General features: G+C 33.0%; 1 protein-coding gene across 3 annotated transcripts in view; it reads right to left on the bottom strand.

Moving 5' to 3' along the window:
* Positions 1–22,483, bottom strand: part of LOC106644202 (uncharacterized) — a 728,649-nt gene that overhangs the window by 513,254 nt on the left and 192,912 nt on the right. The window lies entirely within an intron of this gene.

Genomic DNA, 22,483 nt, shown 5'->3' on the forward strand with positions numbered 1-22,483 from the left:
CGACTAAAAATCAGCAATTGGTTATCCGAAGAAAGACCTGAAGACGAGATATTTGGTTAGCAGCGTACCTTTCTCCAGCAAGATATTCAGCAATAATAAGGAATAGCTGGAAGTTTCACCACCATCGCGTTTCAGGATATTTACGTTCTCTACTTCACCATCACACTCATTGATTCTTTTAAGGGCAACCTAAGGTTAAAATACCATTTATTAATACGTTTTTACTACTATTTCTGGCAACGATTCATCGAACAAAAGACTATATAAAGCCAGCTACTATTAAACTAAGTGAGTCATTTACTGGCAGAAATCACAAACTGAGTTGTTCGTTGCAAGGCTGGGAACCCTGGCAACCAACGATCCTATATTACCCTTTTGACTCAAAGAATTTAACCAGGAATTACTAAATCTCTCCGAGATCTGCATTGGGCAAACCTAACAGCTATGAAGGAAAACTAAGCTTGAGAAAACAGGACAGTCTCGAACAGGCAAGCACCACGAACAAATATTCCCACTTCGGATTACCAAAACGACTTAGCTCTGCAAAAAAAGAAGGTATTTTTGACACCCACATCTCTAGCGGAACACCAGAAGACGTTGAAAAAAATCCTTACAACTAGCTGAAATGCTTTATTCGGTGTACTTTCTTTTCAATAAGTCAGCTACTATAACAGTAGACCAGAGAAATCACCCTAAGATACCTGGGCAGTCACATTTGCTGAAAACTTTAGTACAGAAATAGTTTAGCTAAGTGGTCCTTGCCAAACTACCTTGACACCAAACGTATTACAACTTAACGAAGTTGAAAAAAAACAGCCTTTAGAGCTTACAAAAGTTTCAACCATGCTTACAGTCACAAGAGGGCGACTTAGACAAAAAAATTTTAAAGCTTTGAATGTACTCAACTTTTAGCGTCAAAAAATTGACGCAGAAGATTTATCAAGATTCAAGGAGCAGCGTCAAATTCGACAGATAAAAAATCCATTACGTGAGGCATACGATTTTCATTACAACCCTGACAGTAATCATTTAAATTTTCCAGATTTTCAAATAGGTAGAACAATAAGTATCTGTATTTGCTGTGGCAATAAAAAATGGAAAGATTAAGCTCCAAGACTTTGTTGCTCTGGTCACAAAGTTGTAAGATTGCAAAAAACAATTTTTTAATTATATTTTTCTTGTCAGTTTTAAATATTTATAGTTTCAAAAAATAGCCCTATTTATTTATGATAACGTGATAAAAAGCAAACAACGGCCCTTTGGGGCCAGCATTTTTTTATGGCGTAAGGGACTCATGGTATTTTTTTGCATCAATATATTTTTTTCACTTTTCACAGCTTGTTACGTGAGTAAATAAACTGCATGGATTACGAACAAAAATGTTTTCGGTAAGAAGTTTTTGTTCTGAGAAACGTAAAGAATAGATTTAAAATTTTTCAACTAAAAACGTTTTGCATTACGTGTGAACACAGTACGGTGTTCTAGTAAGTTGGTCTCGGGCAAAGCTAACACATAGGTAGAGGCACTAGTATATAAACGTATCTCATGGTGCGAAACAGGAGAAACTTCTAATCTTGGGTACAGGCTCTAAAGAAAGGCTGCAAAATGATGTTCAATGCTATTCTTATTTTATTGTCAATACCTTTTTACGGAAGTAAAGTGTTAGTTTTAATAACATTTTACATTCGAAACGTAAGAAATTGACTTCTTAAACCTAGAAAGAAAGGTGGAACTTAAAGTAAAAACTAAACAGAACAAAAATAATCGTTATTACTAGTTTTATTAACAAGGACAAAAATATTAAATTTTATGAGTGAAAGAATATTAGAAAAATATTATTATTAGTCGTCATAAAAATTAAACATCAGAACTTCCTTTTTATTTCAGCTAGATTTTAATAAGAAATAGTTAAATAATCATAACACGTTCTGGATACTGGTGTGACGAAACAAAATGTATCAGAGGCAAATTAAGATTAGTCCAATACAGAAATTTTTACAGGACTTCTAAAAAAAATATAACTATTAAAATTTAGAAGTAGATATGGGCTTGTCTTCATCAGAACGTAACCTTGTTTTTTAATTTTTCAACTTATTTTCAGTAAAAAGATGTTTTTCAAATTACAGTATGTAAAAAGTAACGTGCAAAAACATTTAAAAAATTTGTTGTTGAAATAAAATGCTTAGAATTTTTGCAAGACAGCACGTCTTTTTTGATATCAATCAGTGCAAAATTTTGAGAAATATTTTTAACCTAATATAAATGTACATGCGCAAAAAGATGTTTTAGCAGTAGCAATGTATTGCCATCAGCGTTTGGAGTGAGAAGCACAGATATCGTAAACATTACTAACGTACACTTTACACACTTGCACACACATACATTCATGCGTGTGTATATATACAACTTTCTATATTATACCCCTTCCCTATGCCTCCCCACTGCCACTTAAAAGATTCTCACCGTCCTCCACTGCTCATTTACCGCTCCCCACAAATCAAGGTAAAATTCGTCTTGTTTCTACGTTATTTTAACCCAATCAAAATTAAATAGAGCCCCTTCACTGTCCTTCATCGTCCCTCTACTGTCACTCAACACGATTTTTCTTGCGTCCTACCACGCATCCACTACCTCCCACACGATTTTTCTTGTGCCCCAGCGCATCTCCACTGCCTCTCACACGATTTTTCTTGCGCCCCACTACGCTTGCACTGCCTCCCACACAATTTTTTTACTGTTTCAATACATTTCCATTATTTGCACGAAAGATAGTTTCACTAACAAGACACAGGCACTCTCTGTAATGAGATTGATTAGTAAAGATGTTTTCTTATAATGTAAAATATTGAGCAAAAAAATTCAAAACTTCAGCTATTTGTTTATCAATTTCAGGTCAATGAACTAACTTGAGTGTGAATATTGCCGATATATTTTTGGAACTACAGAAAAATTAAAAATTCAAAAAAAAAATTTAACAAATCTTTTAAATGTAGTGTATGCAATATGGATAAAAAAATAAATAAAAAAAAAATAACGTACGCTACGTAAGAGAGCATACGTACGGCAAAATAATACTTTTGCCTATCTGTGACCAAAAATTCAAAAGAGCACTACATTTATGGCGTTATTTACATGTACATAACCCAGAGCAAAATGAAATTTGTAAATATTGTAGAAGAAAATTTTCAAGAAAACATGCATTAAAAAGGCATTACAATAGAGTTCATAAAAAGGAAAATAAAGAATTTCAATAGCATGTTAATAATTTTCAACCGTTGTAGTAATGTTTGATACATAATTATTTTATTTTTTTTAGAATACAGATTCAACTGGATGATTAAATGTTAATGTGTACCTATCAATATAATACAATATTTATGCAAATTGAAAAAAAAGTTAGTAGACAATAAAAGTGATAAAAAATCAGATTTACTGTAAAAAAACTTTAAATATTATGCTAGAATTTTTTTTTATTTAGTTCAATAATTATATTTCACTTACTTCTATGGTGAACTGTTCTTTATTGTTGACCACAGACCAACTGAAGCTCATTTTTTAACAACAACCATACTCAATTTATGTGTGAGGTATTTACTATATTTTTGTTGTAATTACCATTACTCATTCAATTCACGTTTTTCAAGTGAAAAAAATTTTTTTTTAAATTAAAACCTTTTGCCTTCTACCTCAAAGCCTATACAAATGATTATAATGCATTAAAAGGGCTCGCGCACCAAGCATGCAGGGGGTAAAGCTCTGCTAGTATATACATAGTAGTGTTGTGTTTCAGCCGAGCAGCTGATGAGGTGCTTTATCAAAGTTGTCGGCCTTTCTATCTTAACTTTCTTCAATGCAGCACTATGTGCAGTGCTGCTTGCATGCAGATGCTGGAAAGGTTAGGGTTACCAGATAAAACTAGGAAATGCAACATACAAAATATTAAATATCTTTGTTTATTAAGTGCATATGCAGTAGTTTTTAATGCAATAGAACTGATTTTATCTTGTCACTACTACATATATAAGCACAAATTAATATACTTTATTTAGCAAGTCTTGCTATATTAAATGTGCTTATTCATTTAAGTGTAAGAAGTTAGATTTTTAACGCAGTTTAGAGAAAATTTGATAGACTTATCTCTTACATTTTTATTTACTTATACTTAGATTAAATTTTCCAAAAGTTTTCGTTTGGGCTCTAGATCTAGTCCTTACTTTTGACTAGGTAGTAAACAACAGAATCATGCCTGTTGTTGTTAATTAGGTATGAGATTTTAATAATAAGATTGCACATGACTGCATGGTTTATTAACACAAAAATGGGGTGCATGCAAAAAATCATGTTATGAATGGTTTTTTCCATAATATTTAATTACCGTCATGGGATTTCAAATGTAGATTCAACCACACTGAGTGGATCTACCGTATTTTACTTACTGTTCAAAGCTTGGAGAAAAACTTCTGGAAGATCTAGTCTTGTATTTTGACCAAGTAGTGAATGACACAGTCAAAACTGTTGTTAATATTAAAAAAGAGATTTTTATAAATAAAATTGCATATGACTTCGCATGTCAAGTTCAGATGAAAAAGAGGAATATTGTTGTTTTCACTCTCTATGAATCATTAATGAAGTTAAACTAAATTGACAAGTTTGCTAGCACTATAAAATATAAAAATGTTCTTAAATTAATTATCAGTCTAAGAGTTCCATTACAAGCAAATACGTTAAACAAAAATTCTACTATAAATAGATTAAAGATTTTATTACCAAAGGGTAAAGAAAGATTTTATTTAAGTCTTATATGAAAGAAGAAAAAAAATCCAGTAGGACAGTCGCTGAACTGTCGGTAGAAGCAATGCTTCTTTGCCACAATAAACATATTCAATTTAAAAAAAATTAATTATAATAACAATATAGGAATATGTTAAAAATAATGTTTTTTACAAACAAAAAATTCATTAAATGTGTTATTATTGTAATAACAACTTCTAGGTCATGTATTGAAAAATGTGTAACGATTTTTATCTATTTTTGTGTATTGGTATTATAGAAACTATAGGTTTGTGATAACTGAAATAAAATACATAAGTGTGCGATTTACTTATCTTGAAACCAGCAAGAGCGCGGTAAAGTGTATGCCTGTTGTATAAAGGTTCGGGTTTTGTCGTATTAACACGTGTACGTAAATATTGATCCGTGTTATATATCAACTAAATATAATTTAACTAAATGTAAATAAATATTTTATTTAATTCTGATCATTGCTATGACCTTTTTCATTTTCCAGTTCAGCACTTGATACACTCTGCATGCAGTTTTGATATTACGTTATAAAAACAAATCAAAAATTTAAAAAAACAATAAATTAAAAAAAAAAACTCGTGGCTCGTAGTGCCACTCAGCTATTCGGCATGCTTAATTAACTAACTGACTATAACTGTTCAATACTTATAATATTCACACATAGTCCAGGCACTATATATGTATACACTGGTTAGGTGAGCCTCATCAGCGCAAGTTCGATTGTGAACATATTAATATATATATATAAATATATATATATATGTATATATATCTTCCTATATTATATAGTTAACTCAGTGGGGCATTCCACACAAACCCCCCACCGCCCCCCCACGAAATAAGGTAAAAATCCGTTATTTTCTTGCTTATTTTGACGTATTGTAGTTTTTCTTAAAACCCCCCACAGACCCCACCGACCCCCACAGCCCCCCCACACATTTTTTCATGGCCCCCCACCGCCCCCCCCCCACCGACCCCCCACAAAATATTAAATGAATAGTATAAAAGTATGGTATAAGTCTTTATTCAAGCCAGGGGGTTCAACCACGTATGGCTTCATGGGATAATAACAATGTATGTTTTAATATTTAATCAAATAGTTACAGATTACTGCACAATACTATAATCAGCTAAACTTAAATACAATCAATTGTATTTCGATTTACTGGATCCCTCGGTTTCTTTGTAAGCATAAAGTTTTTGGTGGGCTGACTTTTTTTGTTAGCATTTTGTAACGTTGCATTTTGCCAGCCCTGTCAATGTGTTAAAGTCTATTACCACATTCCTACCAAATCACATAGAAATATTGTATAGTATTTTTTCTCAAAACATCCCACTTTCCCCCACCTACCCCCTATGGTGCTCCCACTGACCCCCATGAATTTTTTCATGGCCCCCACTGCCTCCCCACACCACTTATTTGGAACCAGACCGTGATCATACCGTCTTTACCTATCTTTTGACAAAACTGTCTTATTGCCATGATTTATTTCATCGTCAAGAAGAAATTAAAAGTCATCAATTAATTCATAGGGGGTTGTTGCGCAAAACATCATTATTTATACAACTAAGTACGTTTAAAAACCAATTTATATGGAGTTAACAATATTTTAAAACCAAATAATATATACACATATATTGGTGCGCATAATTATGATATAATCATCACTTATATAGTCCTTTATGACACAATTCTTCTTTTTACGTACATAAACTTAAGTTTAATTTAGAGTATCATTAATAAAAACAATGGAAGTTTCACATCACTTTAAGAGTCATCTTATAAAGCCTGATGAAACCACGAAAACTTACGTCCATTTTTATTTTGTTTTAAATTAATGCTAAAATTGGTACAATAGATAAACACGATATACATTCATGATATGTATTATTAATTAATGAATTTTACCTATACATAAAAAAATAATAATTAAATCATGTTATGAATATTAGATGAATTATTACATTCAAAAATTTCTTTCCAAACTATATTTTCAATCTCTAAACTGTTTTCTCTATCGACTTGAACAAAAATTCCATTTTTATTTTTGCACCTTGATAAAGCCACATATAATTGACCATGAGAAAATAAAGGTTTTTTTAAGTATAATCCCGCATTATCAAAACTTTGACCTTGAGACTTATTTATAGTCATAGCAAATGCTACAACTAATGGGAATTGTTTTCTATATAAAATAAAAGGTAATGATGAAGTATTTCCGGTATTTAATGTAATTCTTGGAATGAAAACTTTATTACTAATTTTTTCTCCCGTTACTATTCCGCCTTCTACGTTATACTTCAGTAATTTAGTAATTCGCAATCGTGTACCGTTACATAATCCGTCTGATGTACTCAAATTTCGAATTAACATTACTATTGTACCTATTTTAAATTTAAGTTCATGAGGTGGCAAGCCTTCACAAATGTTGTTTAACGTTTCTACGGGAAAATTTATATAAATATTATCATCTGATTTATCAACACCTTTATATGTTGCAGTATCGATGCTGTAATAAGTTTTAGTTTCCCCATGTAATTTACGTAAAATCTTATTGTTTAAAAAAAAAGTATATTCATTATGTAAAGTTAGTATCACGTTATTGTCAAAACAGTTGCTGTAATTACCAAATATTTTGGTACAGACATCATCTGTAATCCAGGATTTAGGAATGTTAAATGTTTCTATGTCTTCTTCTCCAATTCTTAACAATAATTTTGAAAATTCGTTGTTACTAATATTATTATATATATACTTATATTATTTGAATGTTATTTTGTAATCTTAAAATTTTGAAGAAGTTCCATAAAAATGATGGTTTAATAGTTTCTTCTATTATTATAGTTTTATTACCGTTTTTTATAACTAAAACAAGGATGTGTCGAAAATCTCCTCCAAATACTATTAATTCATCACCAAAGCAAAGTTTTGTATTACACAAGTCTCTCAACGTTCTATCAATGATTTCTAGAGCTTTTTTTGGAATCATAGAAGCCTCGTCCCATATTATTAAATCAACTTTCCTTAATTTTTTTTTTTTCAGTTTTAAATTCTAAAAATACACTTTTAATATTATCTAAGTCTAGAGGTAAACTAAAAGTTCTATGACTGGTCATACCTTTTGGTAGTAATACAGATGCAATTCCTGTCCAAGCCATTGACAAAATATTTTTACCTCTAGAAATAAAGTAATAAATGAGTGTCTTATATAAGTAGGTTTTTCCGGATCCACCAGGACCATCTATGAAATATACTTTTTCATCTTGTTCACAAATTTTTCTTTGATTTTCATTAAAATTTGTGTACATTATATCGAACATTTTTTTACTGAAAGATATTTCCTCAATATTGCAATTATTTATATAGTTGCTAATGGTTGGCGTCGGTAAACTAAAAGACTGACATGATTTACCTTCCGATACCAAAATTTGATTAATATGTAGGAGAGCACAATTATTATTATCATTATCGAAGTCTTCCGTAAAATATTTTTTATATTCATTCCATATTTTATCTCCTTGAATGTTTTCTGAAATCAAAAACCAAGCAAAAAATTGTCTTAACTGGTATGGAAACATAATTGTTATGGCTTCTTTCAAAATATTGTCGATTTCAGAATCATGTTCTATTAAACCCATTGCAATTGCAGTATCCCTGATATTTTATATGTTATTCCATTATGTTTTTTAACGTCTTCAAACGATGTAGCCCCATGTAATTTATTTAAAATAAGTTTTAATAAAAAAAAGCGTTCATGATCTTTTGGAGATACTATGTTTAATATACCTATAGCAATATTTTTTAGTGTAACTTTCCTTTTTTTCCTAATTTTAAGTTTATTGTCAAAAATGTAATGTCCTGGAATGTTAACATATTTTAGCGATTTCGCAAAATCATTTACTTTATTTGATTCAAACCAAGCTGTAAGGGGTGTTTAATAATTTTTTATTACATTTTTGATATTATTTTCTTTAAATATGAGTTTTTGTTTATTTTCAAGATGAACAGCTAGATTTACAACTGTATGACTTCTACCACAAATTGGATATTTTTGAAGTCTCCAAGCTGCTTTCATTGGACTTACATATCTAGCATCTACGTAACTAGTAATTGTACTTTATATTGATACTGCTTTGTATTGATGCACAATATTCGAAAGTTGGGAGGTTGGCACGCAGTGTGCGCAGGGGGGCGTAAGCCTCACTAGTATATATATATATATATATATATATATATATATATATATATATATATATATATATATAGTGACACGTAACCTGGGGATTGCGACTAAAGTGTACAATTATTACTTTTGCTTACTAAGGAACTTTTACTGTGATGTTAATCGGGAAGGAATTGGGTTATTATTGGTAATGCGCAGCGGTAATTGCCGCAACAGGTAGTTTGGTATAGCTATCAGAGTTGAATAGTCTTTTTTTCTGTGTTAGCAAGTATTCCATAATACCGCAAACACTGAGGCACTATTCTGCTGCATCTGCATTTAGCACTTTCCAAACGAGCCGAAACAACAAGACAATATATGAATAGTAAATGGTTATGTATTTACATAAATAACAGCCACTTTAATTACAATCTCGATGCAGCACACCAAAAAGGTGACGGCTCATGCGTCATGACTTGCTATAATGATACGCTACACTTGGCATTTTACTTTTATGTTTTAATTACAATAGAGAACTTGGGCTGACTCTACATTTACTAAGGTAGGGTAATAAGGGATGACTACTTTCGTGCAACACTACACAAAGTACCAACACTAGATATTTTCACATACCAGGATATTTCTCCGGTGGAGTACTTATTGATGCCTTGGGAAATGCTACCAGCGTCGAGGGCACCGGGGAACCTAGGTTACCGTGAGAGGGCTTGTTCATGTGATGTGTGTGGCACTGGGTCTTGGCTTTGAGACGTCTTAGTGACTCGGCAGGCGAGTCTACGGAAGATGCGCCGTGCTGCTCCAGTGCCAACCTCACAACGAGCTCAAGTATTTCTCTTGTCATGCTGCGCAGGCGCACCATGTGCTATGCAGCCCACCACACACTATTTACCAACGCAGCACTAGAAAGTAGCCACCAATACAAGGATTGCTCCCAGGACACCGACACACTAACAGCTGTCATACCCAGATCCACTCTCTCAACATCGCACGCATACACGCACACACACCTACAGAATACAGGTAGGAAGCACGGAAGAAGAGTCCTGCCGAGCTCTATAGCTACTCTTAACGCTGTGGCCTCCTGGCTACACAGGGATTCCGTACCTCACAGCAAGCCACGTGCAGAAGAGAGAGCGAGATAATTACAAGACTCTCGCCATTTCTTGTTGTTGACAAGGGCTCCATGGCGTGTTCGGATATATATGCAATTTGCCACGTCACAGTATATATATGTGAATACGAGTGGTCTCCCCCGTCTTGGCTTTACCCGAGACTCACTAAATAGAACACCGTTATGTGTTGACATGTAATATGAAAGATTTTCAGTTATAAATTTTATATCTATTTCTGACACTTTTCAAAATAGAAATCTTCTTATTAAAAATATATTTATTCGAAATCCATACAGCTTATTTGGTTGAGTAAGAAGCTATAAGAAGTGAAAAAAATATAATTATGCTAAAAAGTACCATTCGTCATGCCATAGAATAATCGTTGGCCCCAAAAGGCCGTTAATTTGCAGTTTTTTCCGTATAATTTATGAACAGGGCTATTTTTTAATGCTGTAAGGTTTTTAAACTCACAAAAAAAATATATTTAAAAAAAACTTTTTTCTCATACCTGTCAACTTTATTATCACAGCAACAAAGTCCTGGAGCCTAACATCTATATTTTTACTGCCACGAAAATACAAACACATAATATAGTTATTTGAAAATCTGAAAAATTGAAGAGATTACTATGAGGGTTACAATGAAAATCTTATCTCTCGCGTAATAAATTCCTTATTTATTAATTTTGATGCTGCTTTAATCTTGATAAATGTTAAATGTCATTTTCTTGATGCCTAAAATTGAATTCATTAGATGCATTTGAAGTTTTTTTCCAATTTGACTTCTTGCAACTTTTAGCATAGTTAAGACTTTTGTGAGCCCTAAAGGCTATTTTTTAAACCTTATTATGTTGTAATATATTTGTTGGCAAGGTAATTCGATGCCTGATGACCCTGAAAAGGACCAGTGAGCTTCTTAAGTAAACTTTTTCTTGACTGAAGTTTCCAGCAAACGTAATTGCCTGTATACTTTAAGATGATCTTCTTTGGCCTGTTATTGTAGCACCACAGTGATCAGAAGGAAAACTATTACGTTTAAAGCTTTGGAGCTAGTTGTAGAGCTCTTTCCCAACGTCTTTTGGTACATCATCAAAGATTTTGGTGTCTTAAGCACCTTTTTTTTTTTGCAGACTCAGTTCTTTTGGTAATCTCAGGTGGATATATTGGTTCGTGACGCTTGCTCGTTAGAGACTGTCCGTTGGCTCGAGTATATTTTTCCTTTATAGCTATTTGGTTCTTTCAGCGCAGACCTTAGAGAGAATCAGTGATTCCTCGTTGAATGCTTAGAGTCAGGAGAGTAAGATAGGGTCATCGGTCACCAGGGTTCCCATCAGCCTTGCGACGAACAACTCTGCTCGTGACATCTGCCAGTAAATCACTGACTTGGTTCAACAGTGGCTGGCCTTAGATAGTCTTTTAATTAACGAATCGTTTTCGGAAATGGTAGTAAAAATGTATTTGTTGGCAAGGTAGTTTAACTCGTTAAGTGACCTTAAAGAGAACCGATGAGACTGATGATTAGGTAGGGTACGTAAATACTTATAATGGCCCTGAAAAGGGCCAGTGGTGAAGTGTCCAGTTATTCCTTATCATTATTCTTAATAATGAAGAGCCAGCTGTGGGTAGCTTGACTCTTATCCTTGGAGTCTCTGTGTACAGAGACCGTACTGAAGGGAGGTACACCGCTGACCAGAGAATATTTCATCTTTAGGTCGTTCCCTGGATAACTAACCGCTTATCTTTAGTCGAAAAAGTAGGCCTAGTTAACACCATCTCTGTATTGATGTACTGCCGATGATCAACTACCGAAATCGACAACTCGATTGAGCATTTTATAACAACTCTTCACTATCTTTGATTGCGGGTGGCTTCAATTTCACTCAAACGCCACCTAGCAGATCCTTTTAAACTAAAGCGCAGAGCTAGCTTATTTTAGCGAAACTTTAAGCTTATTCATCACTATTGATATTATCTTTTTTAAGAAAAAACTATGCGAAAACCGTTTTGAAATCATCAAGAATCAGTGTGCAAAATTTCAGCTAAATCGTGATGTTAATGACAACAACAGCGAGCAAGACGAAATTCATCGAATAATAAAACCAATGGCTATTGCTGTTGTATATAATTTTTTATTATATCCCCTGACGACGTTTCTCTTCTCTTTGGGTAGGAGCCTTTTCAAGTCCTAATTTTATAAAATATACACGAAATAAATTAACTTGAGGTAACAATACGTCCACGTTATAACATCTAATAACATTTTGAAAACTAAGAACAATAGTAAACAATTTTAAATACAGTAACAAATTAGAGACTTACAAAAAGATTATTTTGTTCGAAGATTCAAACAACGTCAGTACCCAACGAGGGCACATAGTCAACTGACCTTACATATTCAAATTATTAAATACAAATTTTACATACATATATAGATGAAACTAAAATGTGTTACATATATATTCAATCCATACAGTGAAAACGCGCGATAAATTCAAATTACAATAAAGGATAAAAAAAGACAAATATTGATTTACTTAAGTAATAAGTGTATATACCGTTTAAAAACTTTATTTAAATTATCACAGTCTAACATTTTATTAAAATTGTTTGTCTTTTCAATAAAAATCATCTCAGACAATAATCTCTTATAATAATTCTGTTCTATATCTATAATGTTGATTTCGTTGTCACTAAAATTAAAAGAGTGCCCTGTGTCTAAATGATGTTAATATAAGGCAGACTTCTCACGTTTATGTTTTATGTCACTTTTGTGCTCATTTAACCTAATACTCAATTTTCTTAATGTCTGGCCAGTATAACAATTACTGCAATCTGAGCAATCAATCTTATAGACAACATTCGGATTATTCAACTTTTTAAATATGTCTTTTCCATACGTTCTATTGAACAGTAATTTAATACTAGTCTTAAAAATAACATAATTAAAACTTTTTGAACAAAATACCCTTAACTTATAATCTAACTCACAGCAATAAGGTATGAATAATGAGCCAATAGCATTATTAACTGGACTAATATTATTTTGACTATAATTAATGGACTTTAAATAATATAATCTTTTCTTTATACAACTTTCCAAAAAATTTAAACGATAGTTATTTGCTAGCAACACTGTATGAATGTTTAAAATTGTTTGAAAAATATTCAGGTGAAGAAAGTTTGTACTTTTTATCTACTAAGTGTGAAACTATTGTTTTTTTCTGTGAAATAGTACAATGTGAACAAAAAATTAAGTATGAACCAGAATGAGTGTCTTTTCTAAACCAATTAGCAGAAATGGACGAATCGTTATTGGCTACTATAGTCATATCCAGGAAGTTTATAGTATTATTCTCAAATTTTTCAATAGTAAAATTCAAAAAATGACAATAACTATTGAAAACATTCAAAACGTATTTAACTTTATCGACAGGAACACACAGTAAAATGTCATCAACGTAACGGAAATAAACTGGAATATTAAAATGACAAAAATTAAGACATGGAGTTTCAAGGTCTCTCATGACTATGTCTGCAAGGACAGACCTTGAAACTGCATGTCTTAATTTGTGTCCTTTAAATATTCCAGTTTATTTCCGTTACGTTGATGACATCTTACTGTGTGTTCCTGTTGATAAAGTTGAATACGTTTTGAATGTTTTTAATAGTTATAGTCACTTTTTGAATTTTACAATTAAAAAATCTGAGAATAATACTATAAACTTCCTGGATGTGACTATAGTAGCCAATAACGATTCGTCCATTTCTGCTAATTGGTTTAGAAAAGACACTCATTCTGGTTCATACTTAATTTTTTGTTCACATTGTACTATTTCACAGAAAAAAACAATAGTTTTACACTTAGTAGATAAAAAGTACAAACTTTCTTTACCTGAATATTTTTCAAACAATTTTAAACATTCATACAGTGTTGCTCGCAAATAACTATCCTTTAAATTTTATCGAAAGTTGTATAAAGAAAAGATTATATTATTTAAAGTCCATTAATAATAGTCAAAATAATATTAGTCCAGTTAATAATGCTATTGGCTCATGAGTCATACCTTATTGCTGTGAGTTAGATTATGAGTTAAGGGTATTTTGTTCAAAAAGTTTTAATAATGTTATTTTTAAGACTAGTATTAAATTACCGTTCAATAGAATGTATGGAAAAGACATATTGAAAAAGTTGAATAATCCGAATGTTGTCTATAAGATTGATTGCTCAGATTGCAGTAATTGTTATACTGGCCAGACATTAAGAAAATTGAGTATTAGGTTAAATGAGCACAAAAGTGACATTAAACATAAACGTGAGAAGTCTGCCTTATATCAACATCATTTAGACACAGGGCACTCTTTTAATTTTAGTGACAACGAAATCAACATTATAGATATAGAACAGAATTATTATAAGAGATTTTTGTCTGAGATGATTTTTATTGAAAAGACAAACAATTTTAATAAAATGTTAGACTGTGATAATTTAAATAAAGTTTTTAAACGGTATATACACTTATTACTTAAGTAAATTAATATTTGTCTTTTCATATCCTTTATTGTAATTTGAATTTATCGCGCGTTTTCACTGTATGGATTGAATATATATGTAACACATTTTGGTTTCATCTATATATGTATGTAAAATTTGTATTTAATAATTTGAATATGTAAGGTCAGTTGACTATGTGCCCTCGTTGGGTACTGACGTTGTTTGAATCTTCGAACAAAATAATCTTTTTGTAAGTCTCTAATTTGTTGCTGCATTTAAAATTGTTTATTATTGTTCTTAGTTTTCAAAATGTTATTAGATGTTATAACGTAGACGTATTGTTACCTCAAGTTAATTTATTTCGTGTATATTTTATAAAATTAGGAATTGAAAAGGCTCCTACCCAAAGAGAAGAGAAACGTCGTCAGGGGATACAATAAAAAATTATATACAACAGCAATAGCCATTGATTTTATTATTTGATGAATTTCAGTTAAATTGGTTCAGTGATTTTCGTGGTTAGCGATTACAACGGTTTTAGCGATTTTGCTTTATTTATTAGTAAGACTTTTTTTTCAAAATTAACATTAAAAAATCTTCCTACCTCATTGGTTTTTGGAATTATAAAGTTGGAAGTTTAAAATTTTAAAGTAGGTTAGAATGGGACTGTTTGAATCCAGGCAAAAAGAGCTGCTTTAGTTACTAAGAAAATTGTAAGAAATATACCGAGTGAAAAATTCATAATTCGTACTATTTCATATCATTTTACGAATGTTGGCTTACCAGTTTAAACAGAAAGTAGTGAATCGTTTTACAATGGTCATGTAACTTGTCTGCTGCATACGTGTACGTTTTTAAATATTTGGCAACAGATAAGCCGCGTTTATTTAGCCATATGTTAGTGTGTGTGTATATCAAATATATGCAGGTATGACGAACTGATCGACACTGATGCCGTATCTCAGCAAAACTTAATTATAAGCCTTTTTGTACGTTTAAGCGTTGTGCGTATTTTGAACGCACTAACTGATGATGCATTCCAGATAGGCTTGTGGATGATAGACCACCTTAAAAGAAGGGTAACTAAATATAGTGTCACTTAAGAACTCTACGCATTTTTTTACATTAATTTTTAATCAGTTTTAGTGATTTATATTTTTTAATATATCAATGAAATCCGAAAGATTATTGATTCTTTTTATACGTCCAAAGGAGCAAATAGATGTACTTTATGCATATAAATAGAATATTAAAAGAATGTTTTTTCATGTTATAGCATTGATTAATAACGTATTTAAAATAGTAATTTAATAATGATAAAGTTGTTTTAATTTATTTATAAGTACATAAATCTTGAAACATCAAACTTTTTTATAAAACTATAACTATAAAACAACGTAACGTTTATTATTTATTACACATTTACACGTGTACATATGACATGATACAATGACATATGCAAATAAAAACGTTACAAAATTATTAAATAGTATTAACCGTAAAAGTGTCGCAAAATTAAAAGAGGTTGGGTAAATAACTTATTACGTTCAGCTATATAATAACCGCGAGAAGATAGAACACCAAGTTGCCAATTTACGATCAGGAAAATAAATATCAATTGATCTCATTTCGCATACATTATCAATTTATACGTATATATACGTACAAATATATGTTTCCATATAATATTACTGATGTGTATTGACATAGAACGTACAAATTAATGCAAATATGTCAGCAGCCATTTGAATAATTAAAATTTGATAAAGAACCTTTAGTAATTTTCTTAGAACAACAATTAGTATTTTTTCTAGTTTGAAAGTAAAATTAACTTCTTCGTCAAAAATAACTTAGAAATTTTTCATACTTGATACTAAATGATGGAACAGAAACAATAGACTTGTATTCTGCAAATGTGTTTCGAAATTGCTATGGCTTTGTACTTTTTAAGATTTCTTATAAAAATAAGTGTTATAATAACATATTTATCATCCTTATTGAAAATACTCATCTATCTCTTACCTATTCCCTTGACGCATGCGTGTTATGAAATAGTTATTCATCTACAACTATTTTGTAAATCTATATATCAAAATTGTTATTCTACAACTGCGATTTTGAATATGTATGATGATAGAATTATTTTATTGTTATAATAACAATGCTATAATAATTTTTTTTTAAAAGACTTATACAAAACTATTACAATACAATAGTCTTTGTTGAAAAAATAAAAGTTTCTTACAATTAGAGATCAAATTTTGTTTTTAATAGAGTGTCATAAAAAAAAGAACATATCGTGTTGGATATTATTATTAAATTATGAAATACAGTGAAACATTGTAATTTTAACTTTCTTGTCGTAAACTTCGTCAATTCCTCTGTAAGAATGATCAAAAAAACTTAGTTTACTGTGTAAAAATTTCTTTTCACACAATATTTTGTGTTTCTGTACAATACAGTTTTATATTTGGTGCGAACACATTGAGCGCTTGTAGCTAACTGACTAGAGTACGTGGACAACGAGAGGCGAGGGTGGTGATGACGGTTGAGCTGTGTGCTTTCATAATGACTCATGAGAATCATGAGTCTTACCAGCGGCTAAGTTTGTAAGTGTTAAATACAACAAACTTACATATATTTATTTATAAGTAAATCTTTGACCTTCTTTGTGCTACACGAGCCAACCGCCAGACTAAAGTGTTATAACTTGGAATAAAAACTAAAAATATAGTCTTTATTCAAAGAAAAACTTTGAACACAAAAAGCACCTAAGCATTACCTCTTACTTTGTATCGTAAAGAATTCCTGATCGTTGTGGCATTAACAATGACACTAGAGAAATCTTAAGGTCAAAATTTAGAAAATGGAGGTTTATAATCATAATAAAATTGTTTATTTACTTATGGCTAGTTATACGTGGTCTTGTTAACAGGTGAAAATAAAATTAGTTTATTTGTTGTAAAAGAAAGAGAAGAAAATATAGAAACACAAAATATTGGGTGAAAAGAAATTTTTACACAGTAAACTAAGTTTTTTTAATCATTCTTACAGAGGAATTGACGAAGTTTACGACAAGAAAGTTAAAATAACAATGTTTCATTGTATTTTATAATTTAATAATAATATCCAACACGATATGTTCTTTTTTTTTATGACACTCTATTAAAAACAAAATTTGATCTCTAATTGTAAGAAACTTTTACTTTTTCAACAAAGACTATTGTATTGTAATAGTTTTGTATAAGTCTTTTAAAAAAAAATTATTATAGCATTGTTATTATAACAATAAAATAATTCTATTATCATACATATTTAAAATCGCAGTTGTAGAATAACAATTTTGATTTATAGATTTACAAAATAGTTGTAGATTAATAACTATTTCATAACACGCATGCGTCAAGGGAATAGGTAAGAGATAGATGAGTATTTTTAATAAGGATGATAAATATGTTATTATAACACTTATTTTTATAAGAAATCTTAAAAAGTATAAAGCCATAGCAATTTCGAAACACATTTGCAGAATACAAGTCTATTGTTTCTGTTCCATCATATAGTATCAAGTATGAAAAATTTCTAAGTTATTTTTGACGAAGAAGTTAATTTTACTTTCAAACTAGAAAAAATACTAATTGTTGTTCTAAGAAAATTACTAAAGGTTCTTTATCAAATTTTAATTATTCAAATGGCTGCTGACATATTTGCATTAATTTGTACGTTCTATGTCAATACACATCAGTAATATTATATAAAACATATATTTGTACGTATATATACGTATAAATTGATAATGTTTGCAAAATGAGATCAATTGATATTCATTTTCCTGATCGTAAATTGGCAACTTAGTGTTCTATCTTCTCGCAGTTATTATATAGCTGAATGTAATAAGTTATTTACCCAACCTCTTTTAATTTTGCGACACTTTTACGGTTAATACTATTTAATAATTTTGTAACGTTTTTATTTGCATATGTCATTGTATCATGTCATATGTACACGTGTAAATGTGTAATAAATAATAAACGTCACGTTGTTTTATAGTTATAGTTTTATAAAAAAGTTTGATGTATCAAGATTTATGTACTTATAAATAAATAAAAACAACTTTATCATTATTAAATTACTGTGTGTGCGCAAGCGAACGTCGTGTCTTTTCTAGCGCACCACGGGCGTCGTGGTTGCAATCGAGGGATTACGTAAGTGTAATTGGCACCAAAGAAAGGTGTTTTATTTATTGTAATAAATACGTGTAGTAAAGTCAAAGTCACTTTGTGTTGTTCATTTGACCTAGACGCGAATCCTTTTTTCAGATAGAATTAGTAAAGGGAGAGTCGAGAGCGCGAATCATCGAGTAGAATCGTACGAGAGTGAATTATCACGGTATTTCCTCTCCAATGGTAAGTCGCCTTGGGGAAGTGGAAAAACACGTTATAAATGATATCTCTGTGGGGAAAAGCGTCTGGCAAGTGAAATGTAGTGTAGCTTAAATAGAGTACGAGTATAGGTAAATGCGTCATTGTTGTCGGTCATTTTAAGGTTAAGAGAAATTTGTAAAAAGCATAACTATTTGAACCTGTGAATGAGGATAGCGGGATAGTAAAATCTTCGTTATTAAGTGTTTAGGGGGCTCCTAGTTATTTTTTAATTAAACAAATCAATGTCGATGGCGGTTTCTAGCTTGACATGACATTGCACTGTGTACACTGTGTATGTATACTAGCAGCCCCGTGTCTTGTAGCTGGTTAACAATACGTGCGTCGGCATATTGGAAATTATTTTCTGATGAACTAAATTATTTTTCGTAAGGTTTGTAGTATTTGGGACTTTTTTTAGTGTCATTATAATTTTATTGGAAAGGCAAACTTATATGCTACAAAGTATTTTGGTACAAATTACCGTAAGTGGGACATCGGTTATATGGTGTGAGTCATGAGTAGTTGATCGCAACAAGAAGATCGAAGAGGAGTGAGATACATCGTACCAGGAAATAAGCGCGGGTAGTAGACTATCTTGGGAACATGAGGTTACGAGTGAGTAAGGAAGCCCTGCCCTTTGAAAAACTGAAACGAGAGTATCGAGCCATGAAGAGGTCGGTATGTAAAATACATGTAAGAGATTTAGAAGATGAACTCTCAACAAGAAGTCTGAATATTCAAGGAGAAGAAAAAGGGATATGGAACTGGTTGTTGCGTTCCTGTTTGATAGGAATGCAACTCAAAAATACCGGAATTCCAGTTTATTCAGATGACAGAGCCGAATCAACACTGCAAGCAGCATTACGGGAGAGCCTTGTTCTGTTGGATAAAGAGTTATTAAATGAAGAGAAAGAAGAAGAGAAAGATAGATTAATAGAACAAAGAAGTAAGTGAAGCCAGTACTGGGATAGAGAGAGTTATCAAGGACAAATGGAAAATAATTCAAGGGGGACTACTTCTATGGGGTGCGTAAGGGAAAAGACCTCAAAAGGTGGGGCAACAGAAAGATTGGCCAGCACCCAAGGCGAACCATCGTATCGGTGGAGGGGAGGTTATATTCCTCAATTAACGATGACATCGGTGCCCGGAATGCTCTTGCCACCGAGCCTTGGGTAAACAATTCGGTGATCACGACGCATGCAGGGGCCAGTGGACTCAACGTAGCTTTTGTACCCGTCTCCGTCGCTACGGCCTCCACTACGACGACCGTCACGGCAACGATGAACATGGAACTACAGACGTTAAGACAACGTGGAAGGATACATACGCCGTTTACGTACCAAGGTATTATGGTGAAGGAAGATCACTCCACGCTGGCAGCCATTCCAAGGTATTGCGTAATGTGTCGGCTTTAGCGTTAATGAAGAACCTATCGCAAAAATACTTGCGTAAATTGGAATCTCGGTTGCCGCCAAGGCATACGACGGGTGATAGTGAGGGCCCAGACGTGGATATGCACGGCCAGTCCAATGCCAGTGTCTCCAAAGAGCAGGGTTGGAAGTCAGGTGAGATATACCGAAGTGGGTCAGAAAGATTTGACGGAAAGTATAACGAAGGAGACTGAACGGGTAAAACTAAATATAAAACTGCGAACAGCTGGCAAGATTAAAAGCAAAAGTTCAAAAGTTCGTAAGGGCGTGAAACAGTGATAAAGGGAGACTGGGATTGAGCACGGCTGATCAGTTCTTGAAAGGCCAGTAGCCCCCTGTAAGGAGTGAGAAGAAAGCCAAAGGATTCCTTGGAAGACGTAAAGGCGAGAAAAGCTCATCTCCGGGAGATGGGCTCAACCATGGCTCTGATGCACATGGCTGGGAAGGTGAAGTGCAACAAAGTGATGAGATCCAGCATATATGAGCATGCCTTGGATGGAAAGGACTTTAGCGGGATGAAGGAGGGAAGAATATACGCGGGACAAGAGGTTGGAAGGGGAGGAGAAGCTAAATTAAATGTTTCAGAATGCAAAAACCTTTCCTCCCAGACTCTCTTAGGACCCGAAGAAGATTACAGATTGCAAGGAACAACGGTCCTTAGAAATACTGAGATATGGGGAACGCTATCCTCTCAAAACCCAAGAGAAAGACGGGGGTCAACGGAATATCGGGCGCGTAGCCAAATAGAAAAGGAATCATCTGTTGACCGAAAGTGAGAGCGACCTGAAACGTGTAGTCGGGGTACGAACCATGGGAAGGAGAAAAGAAGGAAGGAAAGATGGAATTAATGCAAACCCATGACGCTGAATGAGGGGAAATAAGAGGACCAGAAGGTGAGCGTAAAACCAGGGAGAGTAGATCTCCAAGTATCACACGGTGACAACCTCGGAAAAAACGTCCCGTGGGATTAGAACCCCGCTCTAATGTGACTTTAGCCGTAAAACAACTAAGGGACTGGAGATTTAAATTTTCTCGAGCCAAGGTTAGTGACCCAGCGACCTTTCTAGATAACCTCAATAACTTTAGGAGTATCTCTAGTCTAATAGATGAGCATATATTAGGAGCACTACCTAGCGTTTTCTCTGAGCATGCAACGCGCTGGTTTCGGGTCAAGAGAGATTCCAGATTCCTTGACAACTTGGGGAGAGTTTGAGAAGGACTTTGCACTGCAATTTGGAGGAGAGTTTAAAGAAGAGGACCTGAGGCAAGACCTGTATGCTCGGACTCAGTAAAAGGGGGAGACGGTATCGGTGTTCTTGGCTAACTTTCAATATATTGTATCGAAATTAAAACATCCTTCGTCCATCCAAGAACAGGCAAATCAAGCCTACCAGAATTTACTCCTGAAATACTGAAAAGTGATGCAAGATAAGGTGATAATAGTGCATGTGACCGGAGCGGCATACGTAGCCAAGCCAACGAAGACCAAGATATCGGAAATACAGGAGGTAAAGAGAAATGTCACGAGCATTGTAGAGGTGACACAAGGTAAGAAGAAGAAACATAATACAACAAAACCGAGGGAAGAGGTGCCAGGAGATGCTCAGATACCCAAGCCCAAGACGTCTACGGAAGCAACGGAGATAACCTCGACGTCCACGGTTCTCGCACAACAGTTAGGTGGGACTAATGGGATGGGAGGAAAGGGGAAGGGGTGGACGGGCAGAACCTGGCATGGAGGCAGGAATCGGAATGAAACAATTGAGCTCCTGATACCCCAGAGAACACTCAGCCTAAGCTGGGGAAGTTGGGAAGAGGAGTTACCGAGGACACTTTTCTAGATGCCTGCTTCAAGTGCCAAACCGTAAGGCATCGGATGTCTAAGTGTCCCGATATACTATGCTTTTCCTGCGGTCGAAAAGGATATATAGCATGGGAATGTCCCAGTAGACGGAATACCATTAGTCGCTCTTGTATCTCTTGTGGGATATTGGAGGTGATGATTGCTAATTGCGCCAGGTGTAAACATATAAGAGGTATTG

This window comes from Copidosoma floridanum, unplaced genomic scaffold, assembly GCF_036245765.1.
Source record: "Copidosoma floridanum isolate Cflo_tuat_1 unplaced genomic scaffold, Cflo_Japanese_pri ptg000020l, whole genome shotgun sequence".
Lineage (NCBI taxonomy): Eukaryota > Metazoa > Arthropoda > Insecta > Hymenoptera > Encyrtidae > Copidosoma > Copidosoma floridanum.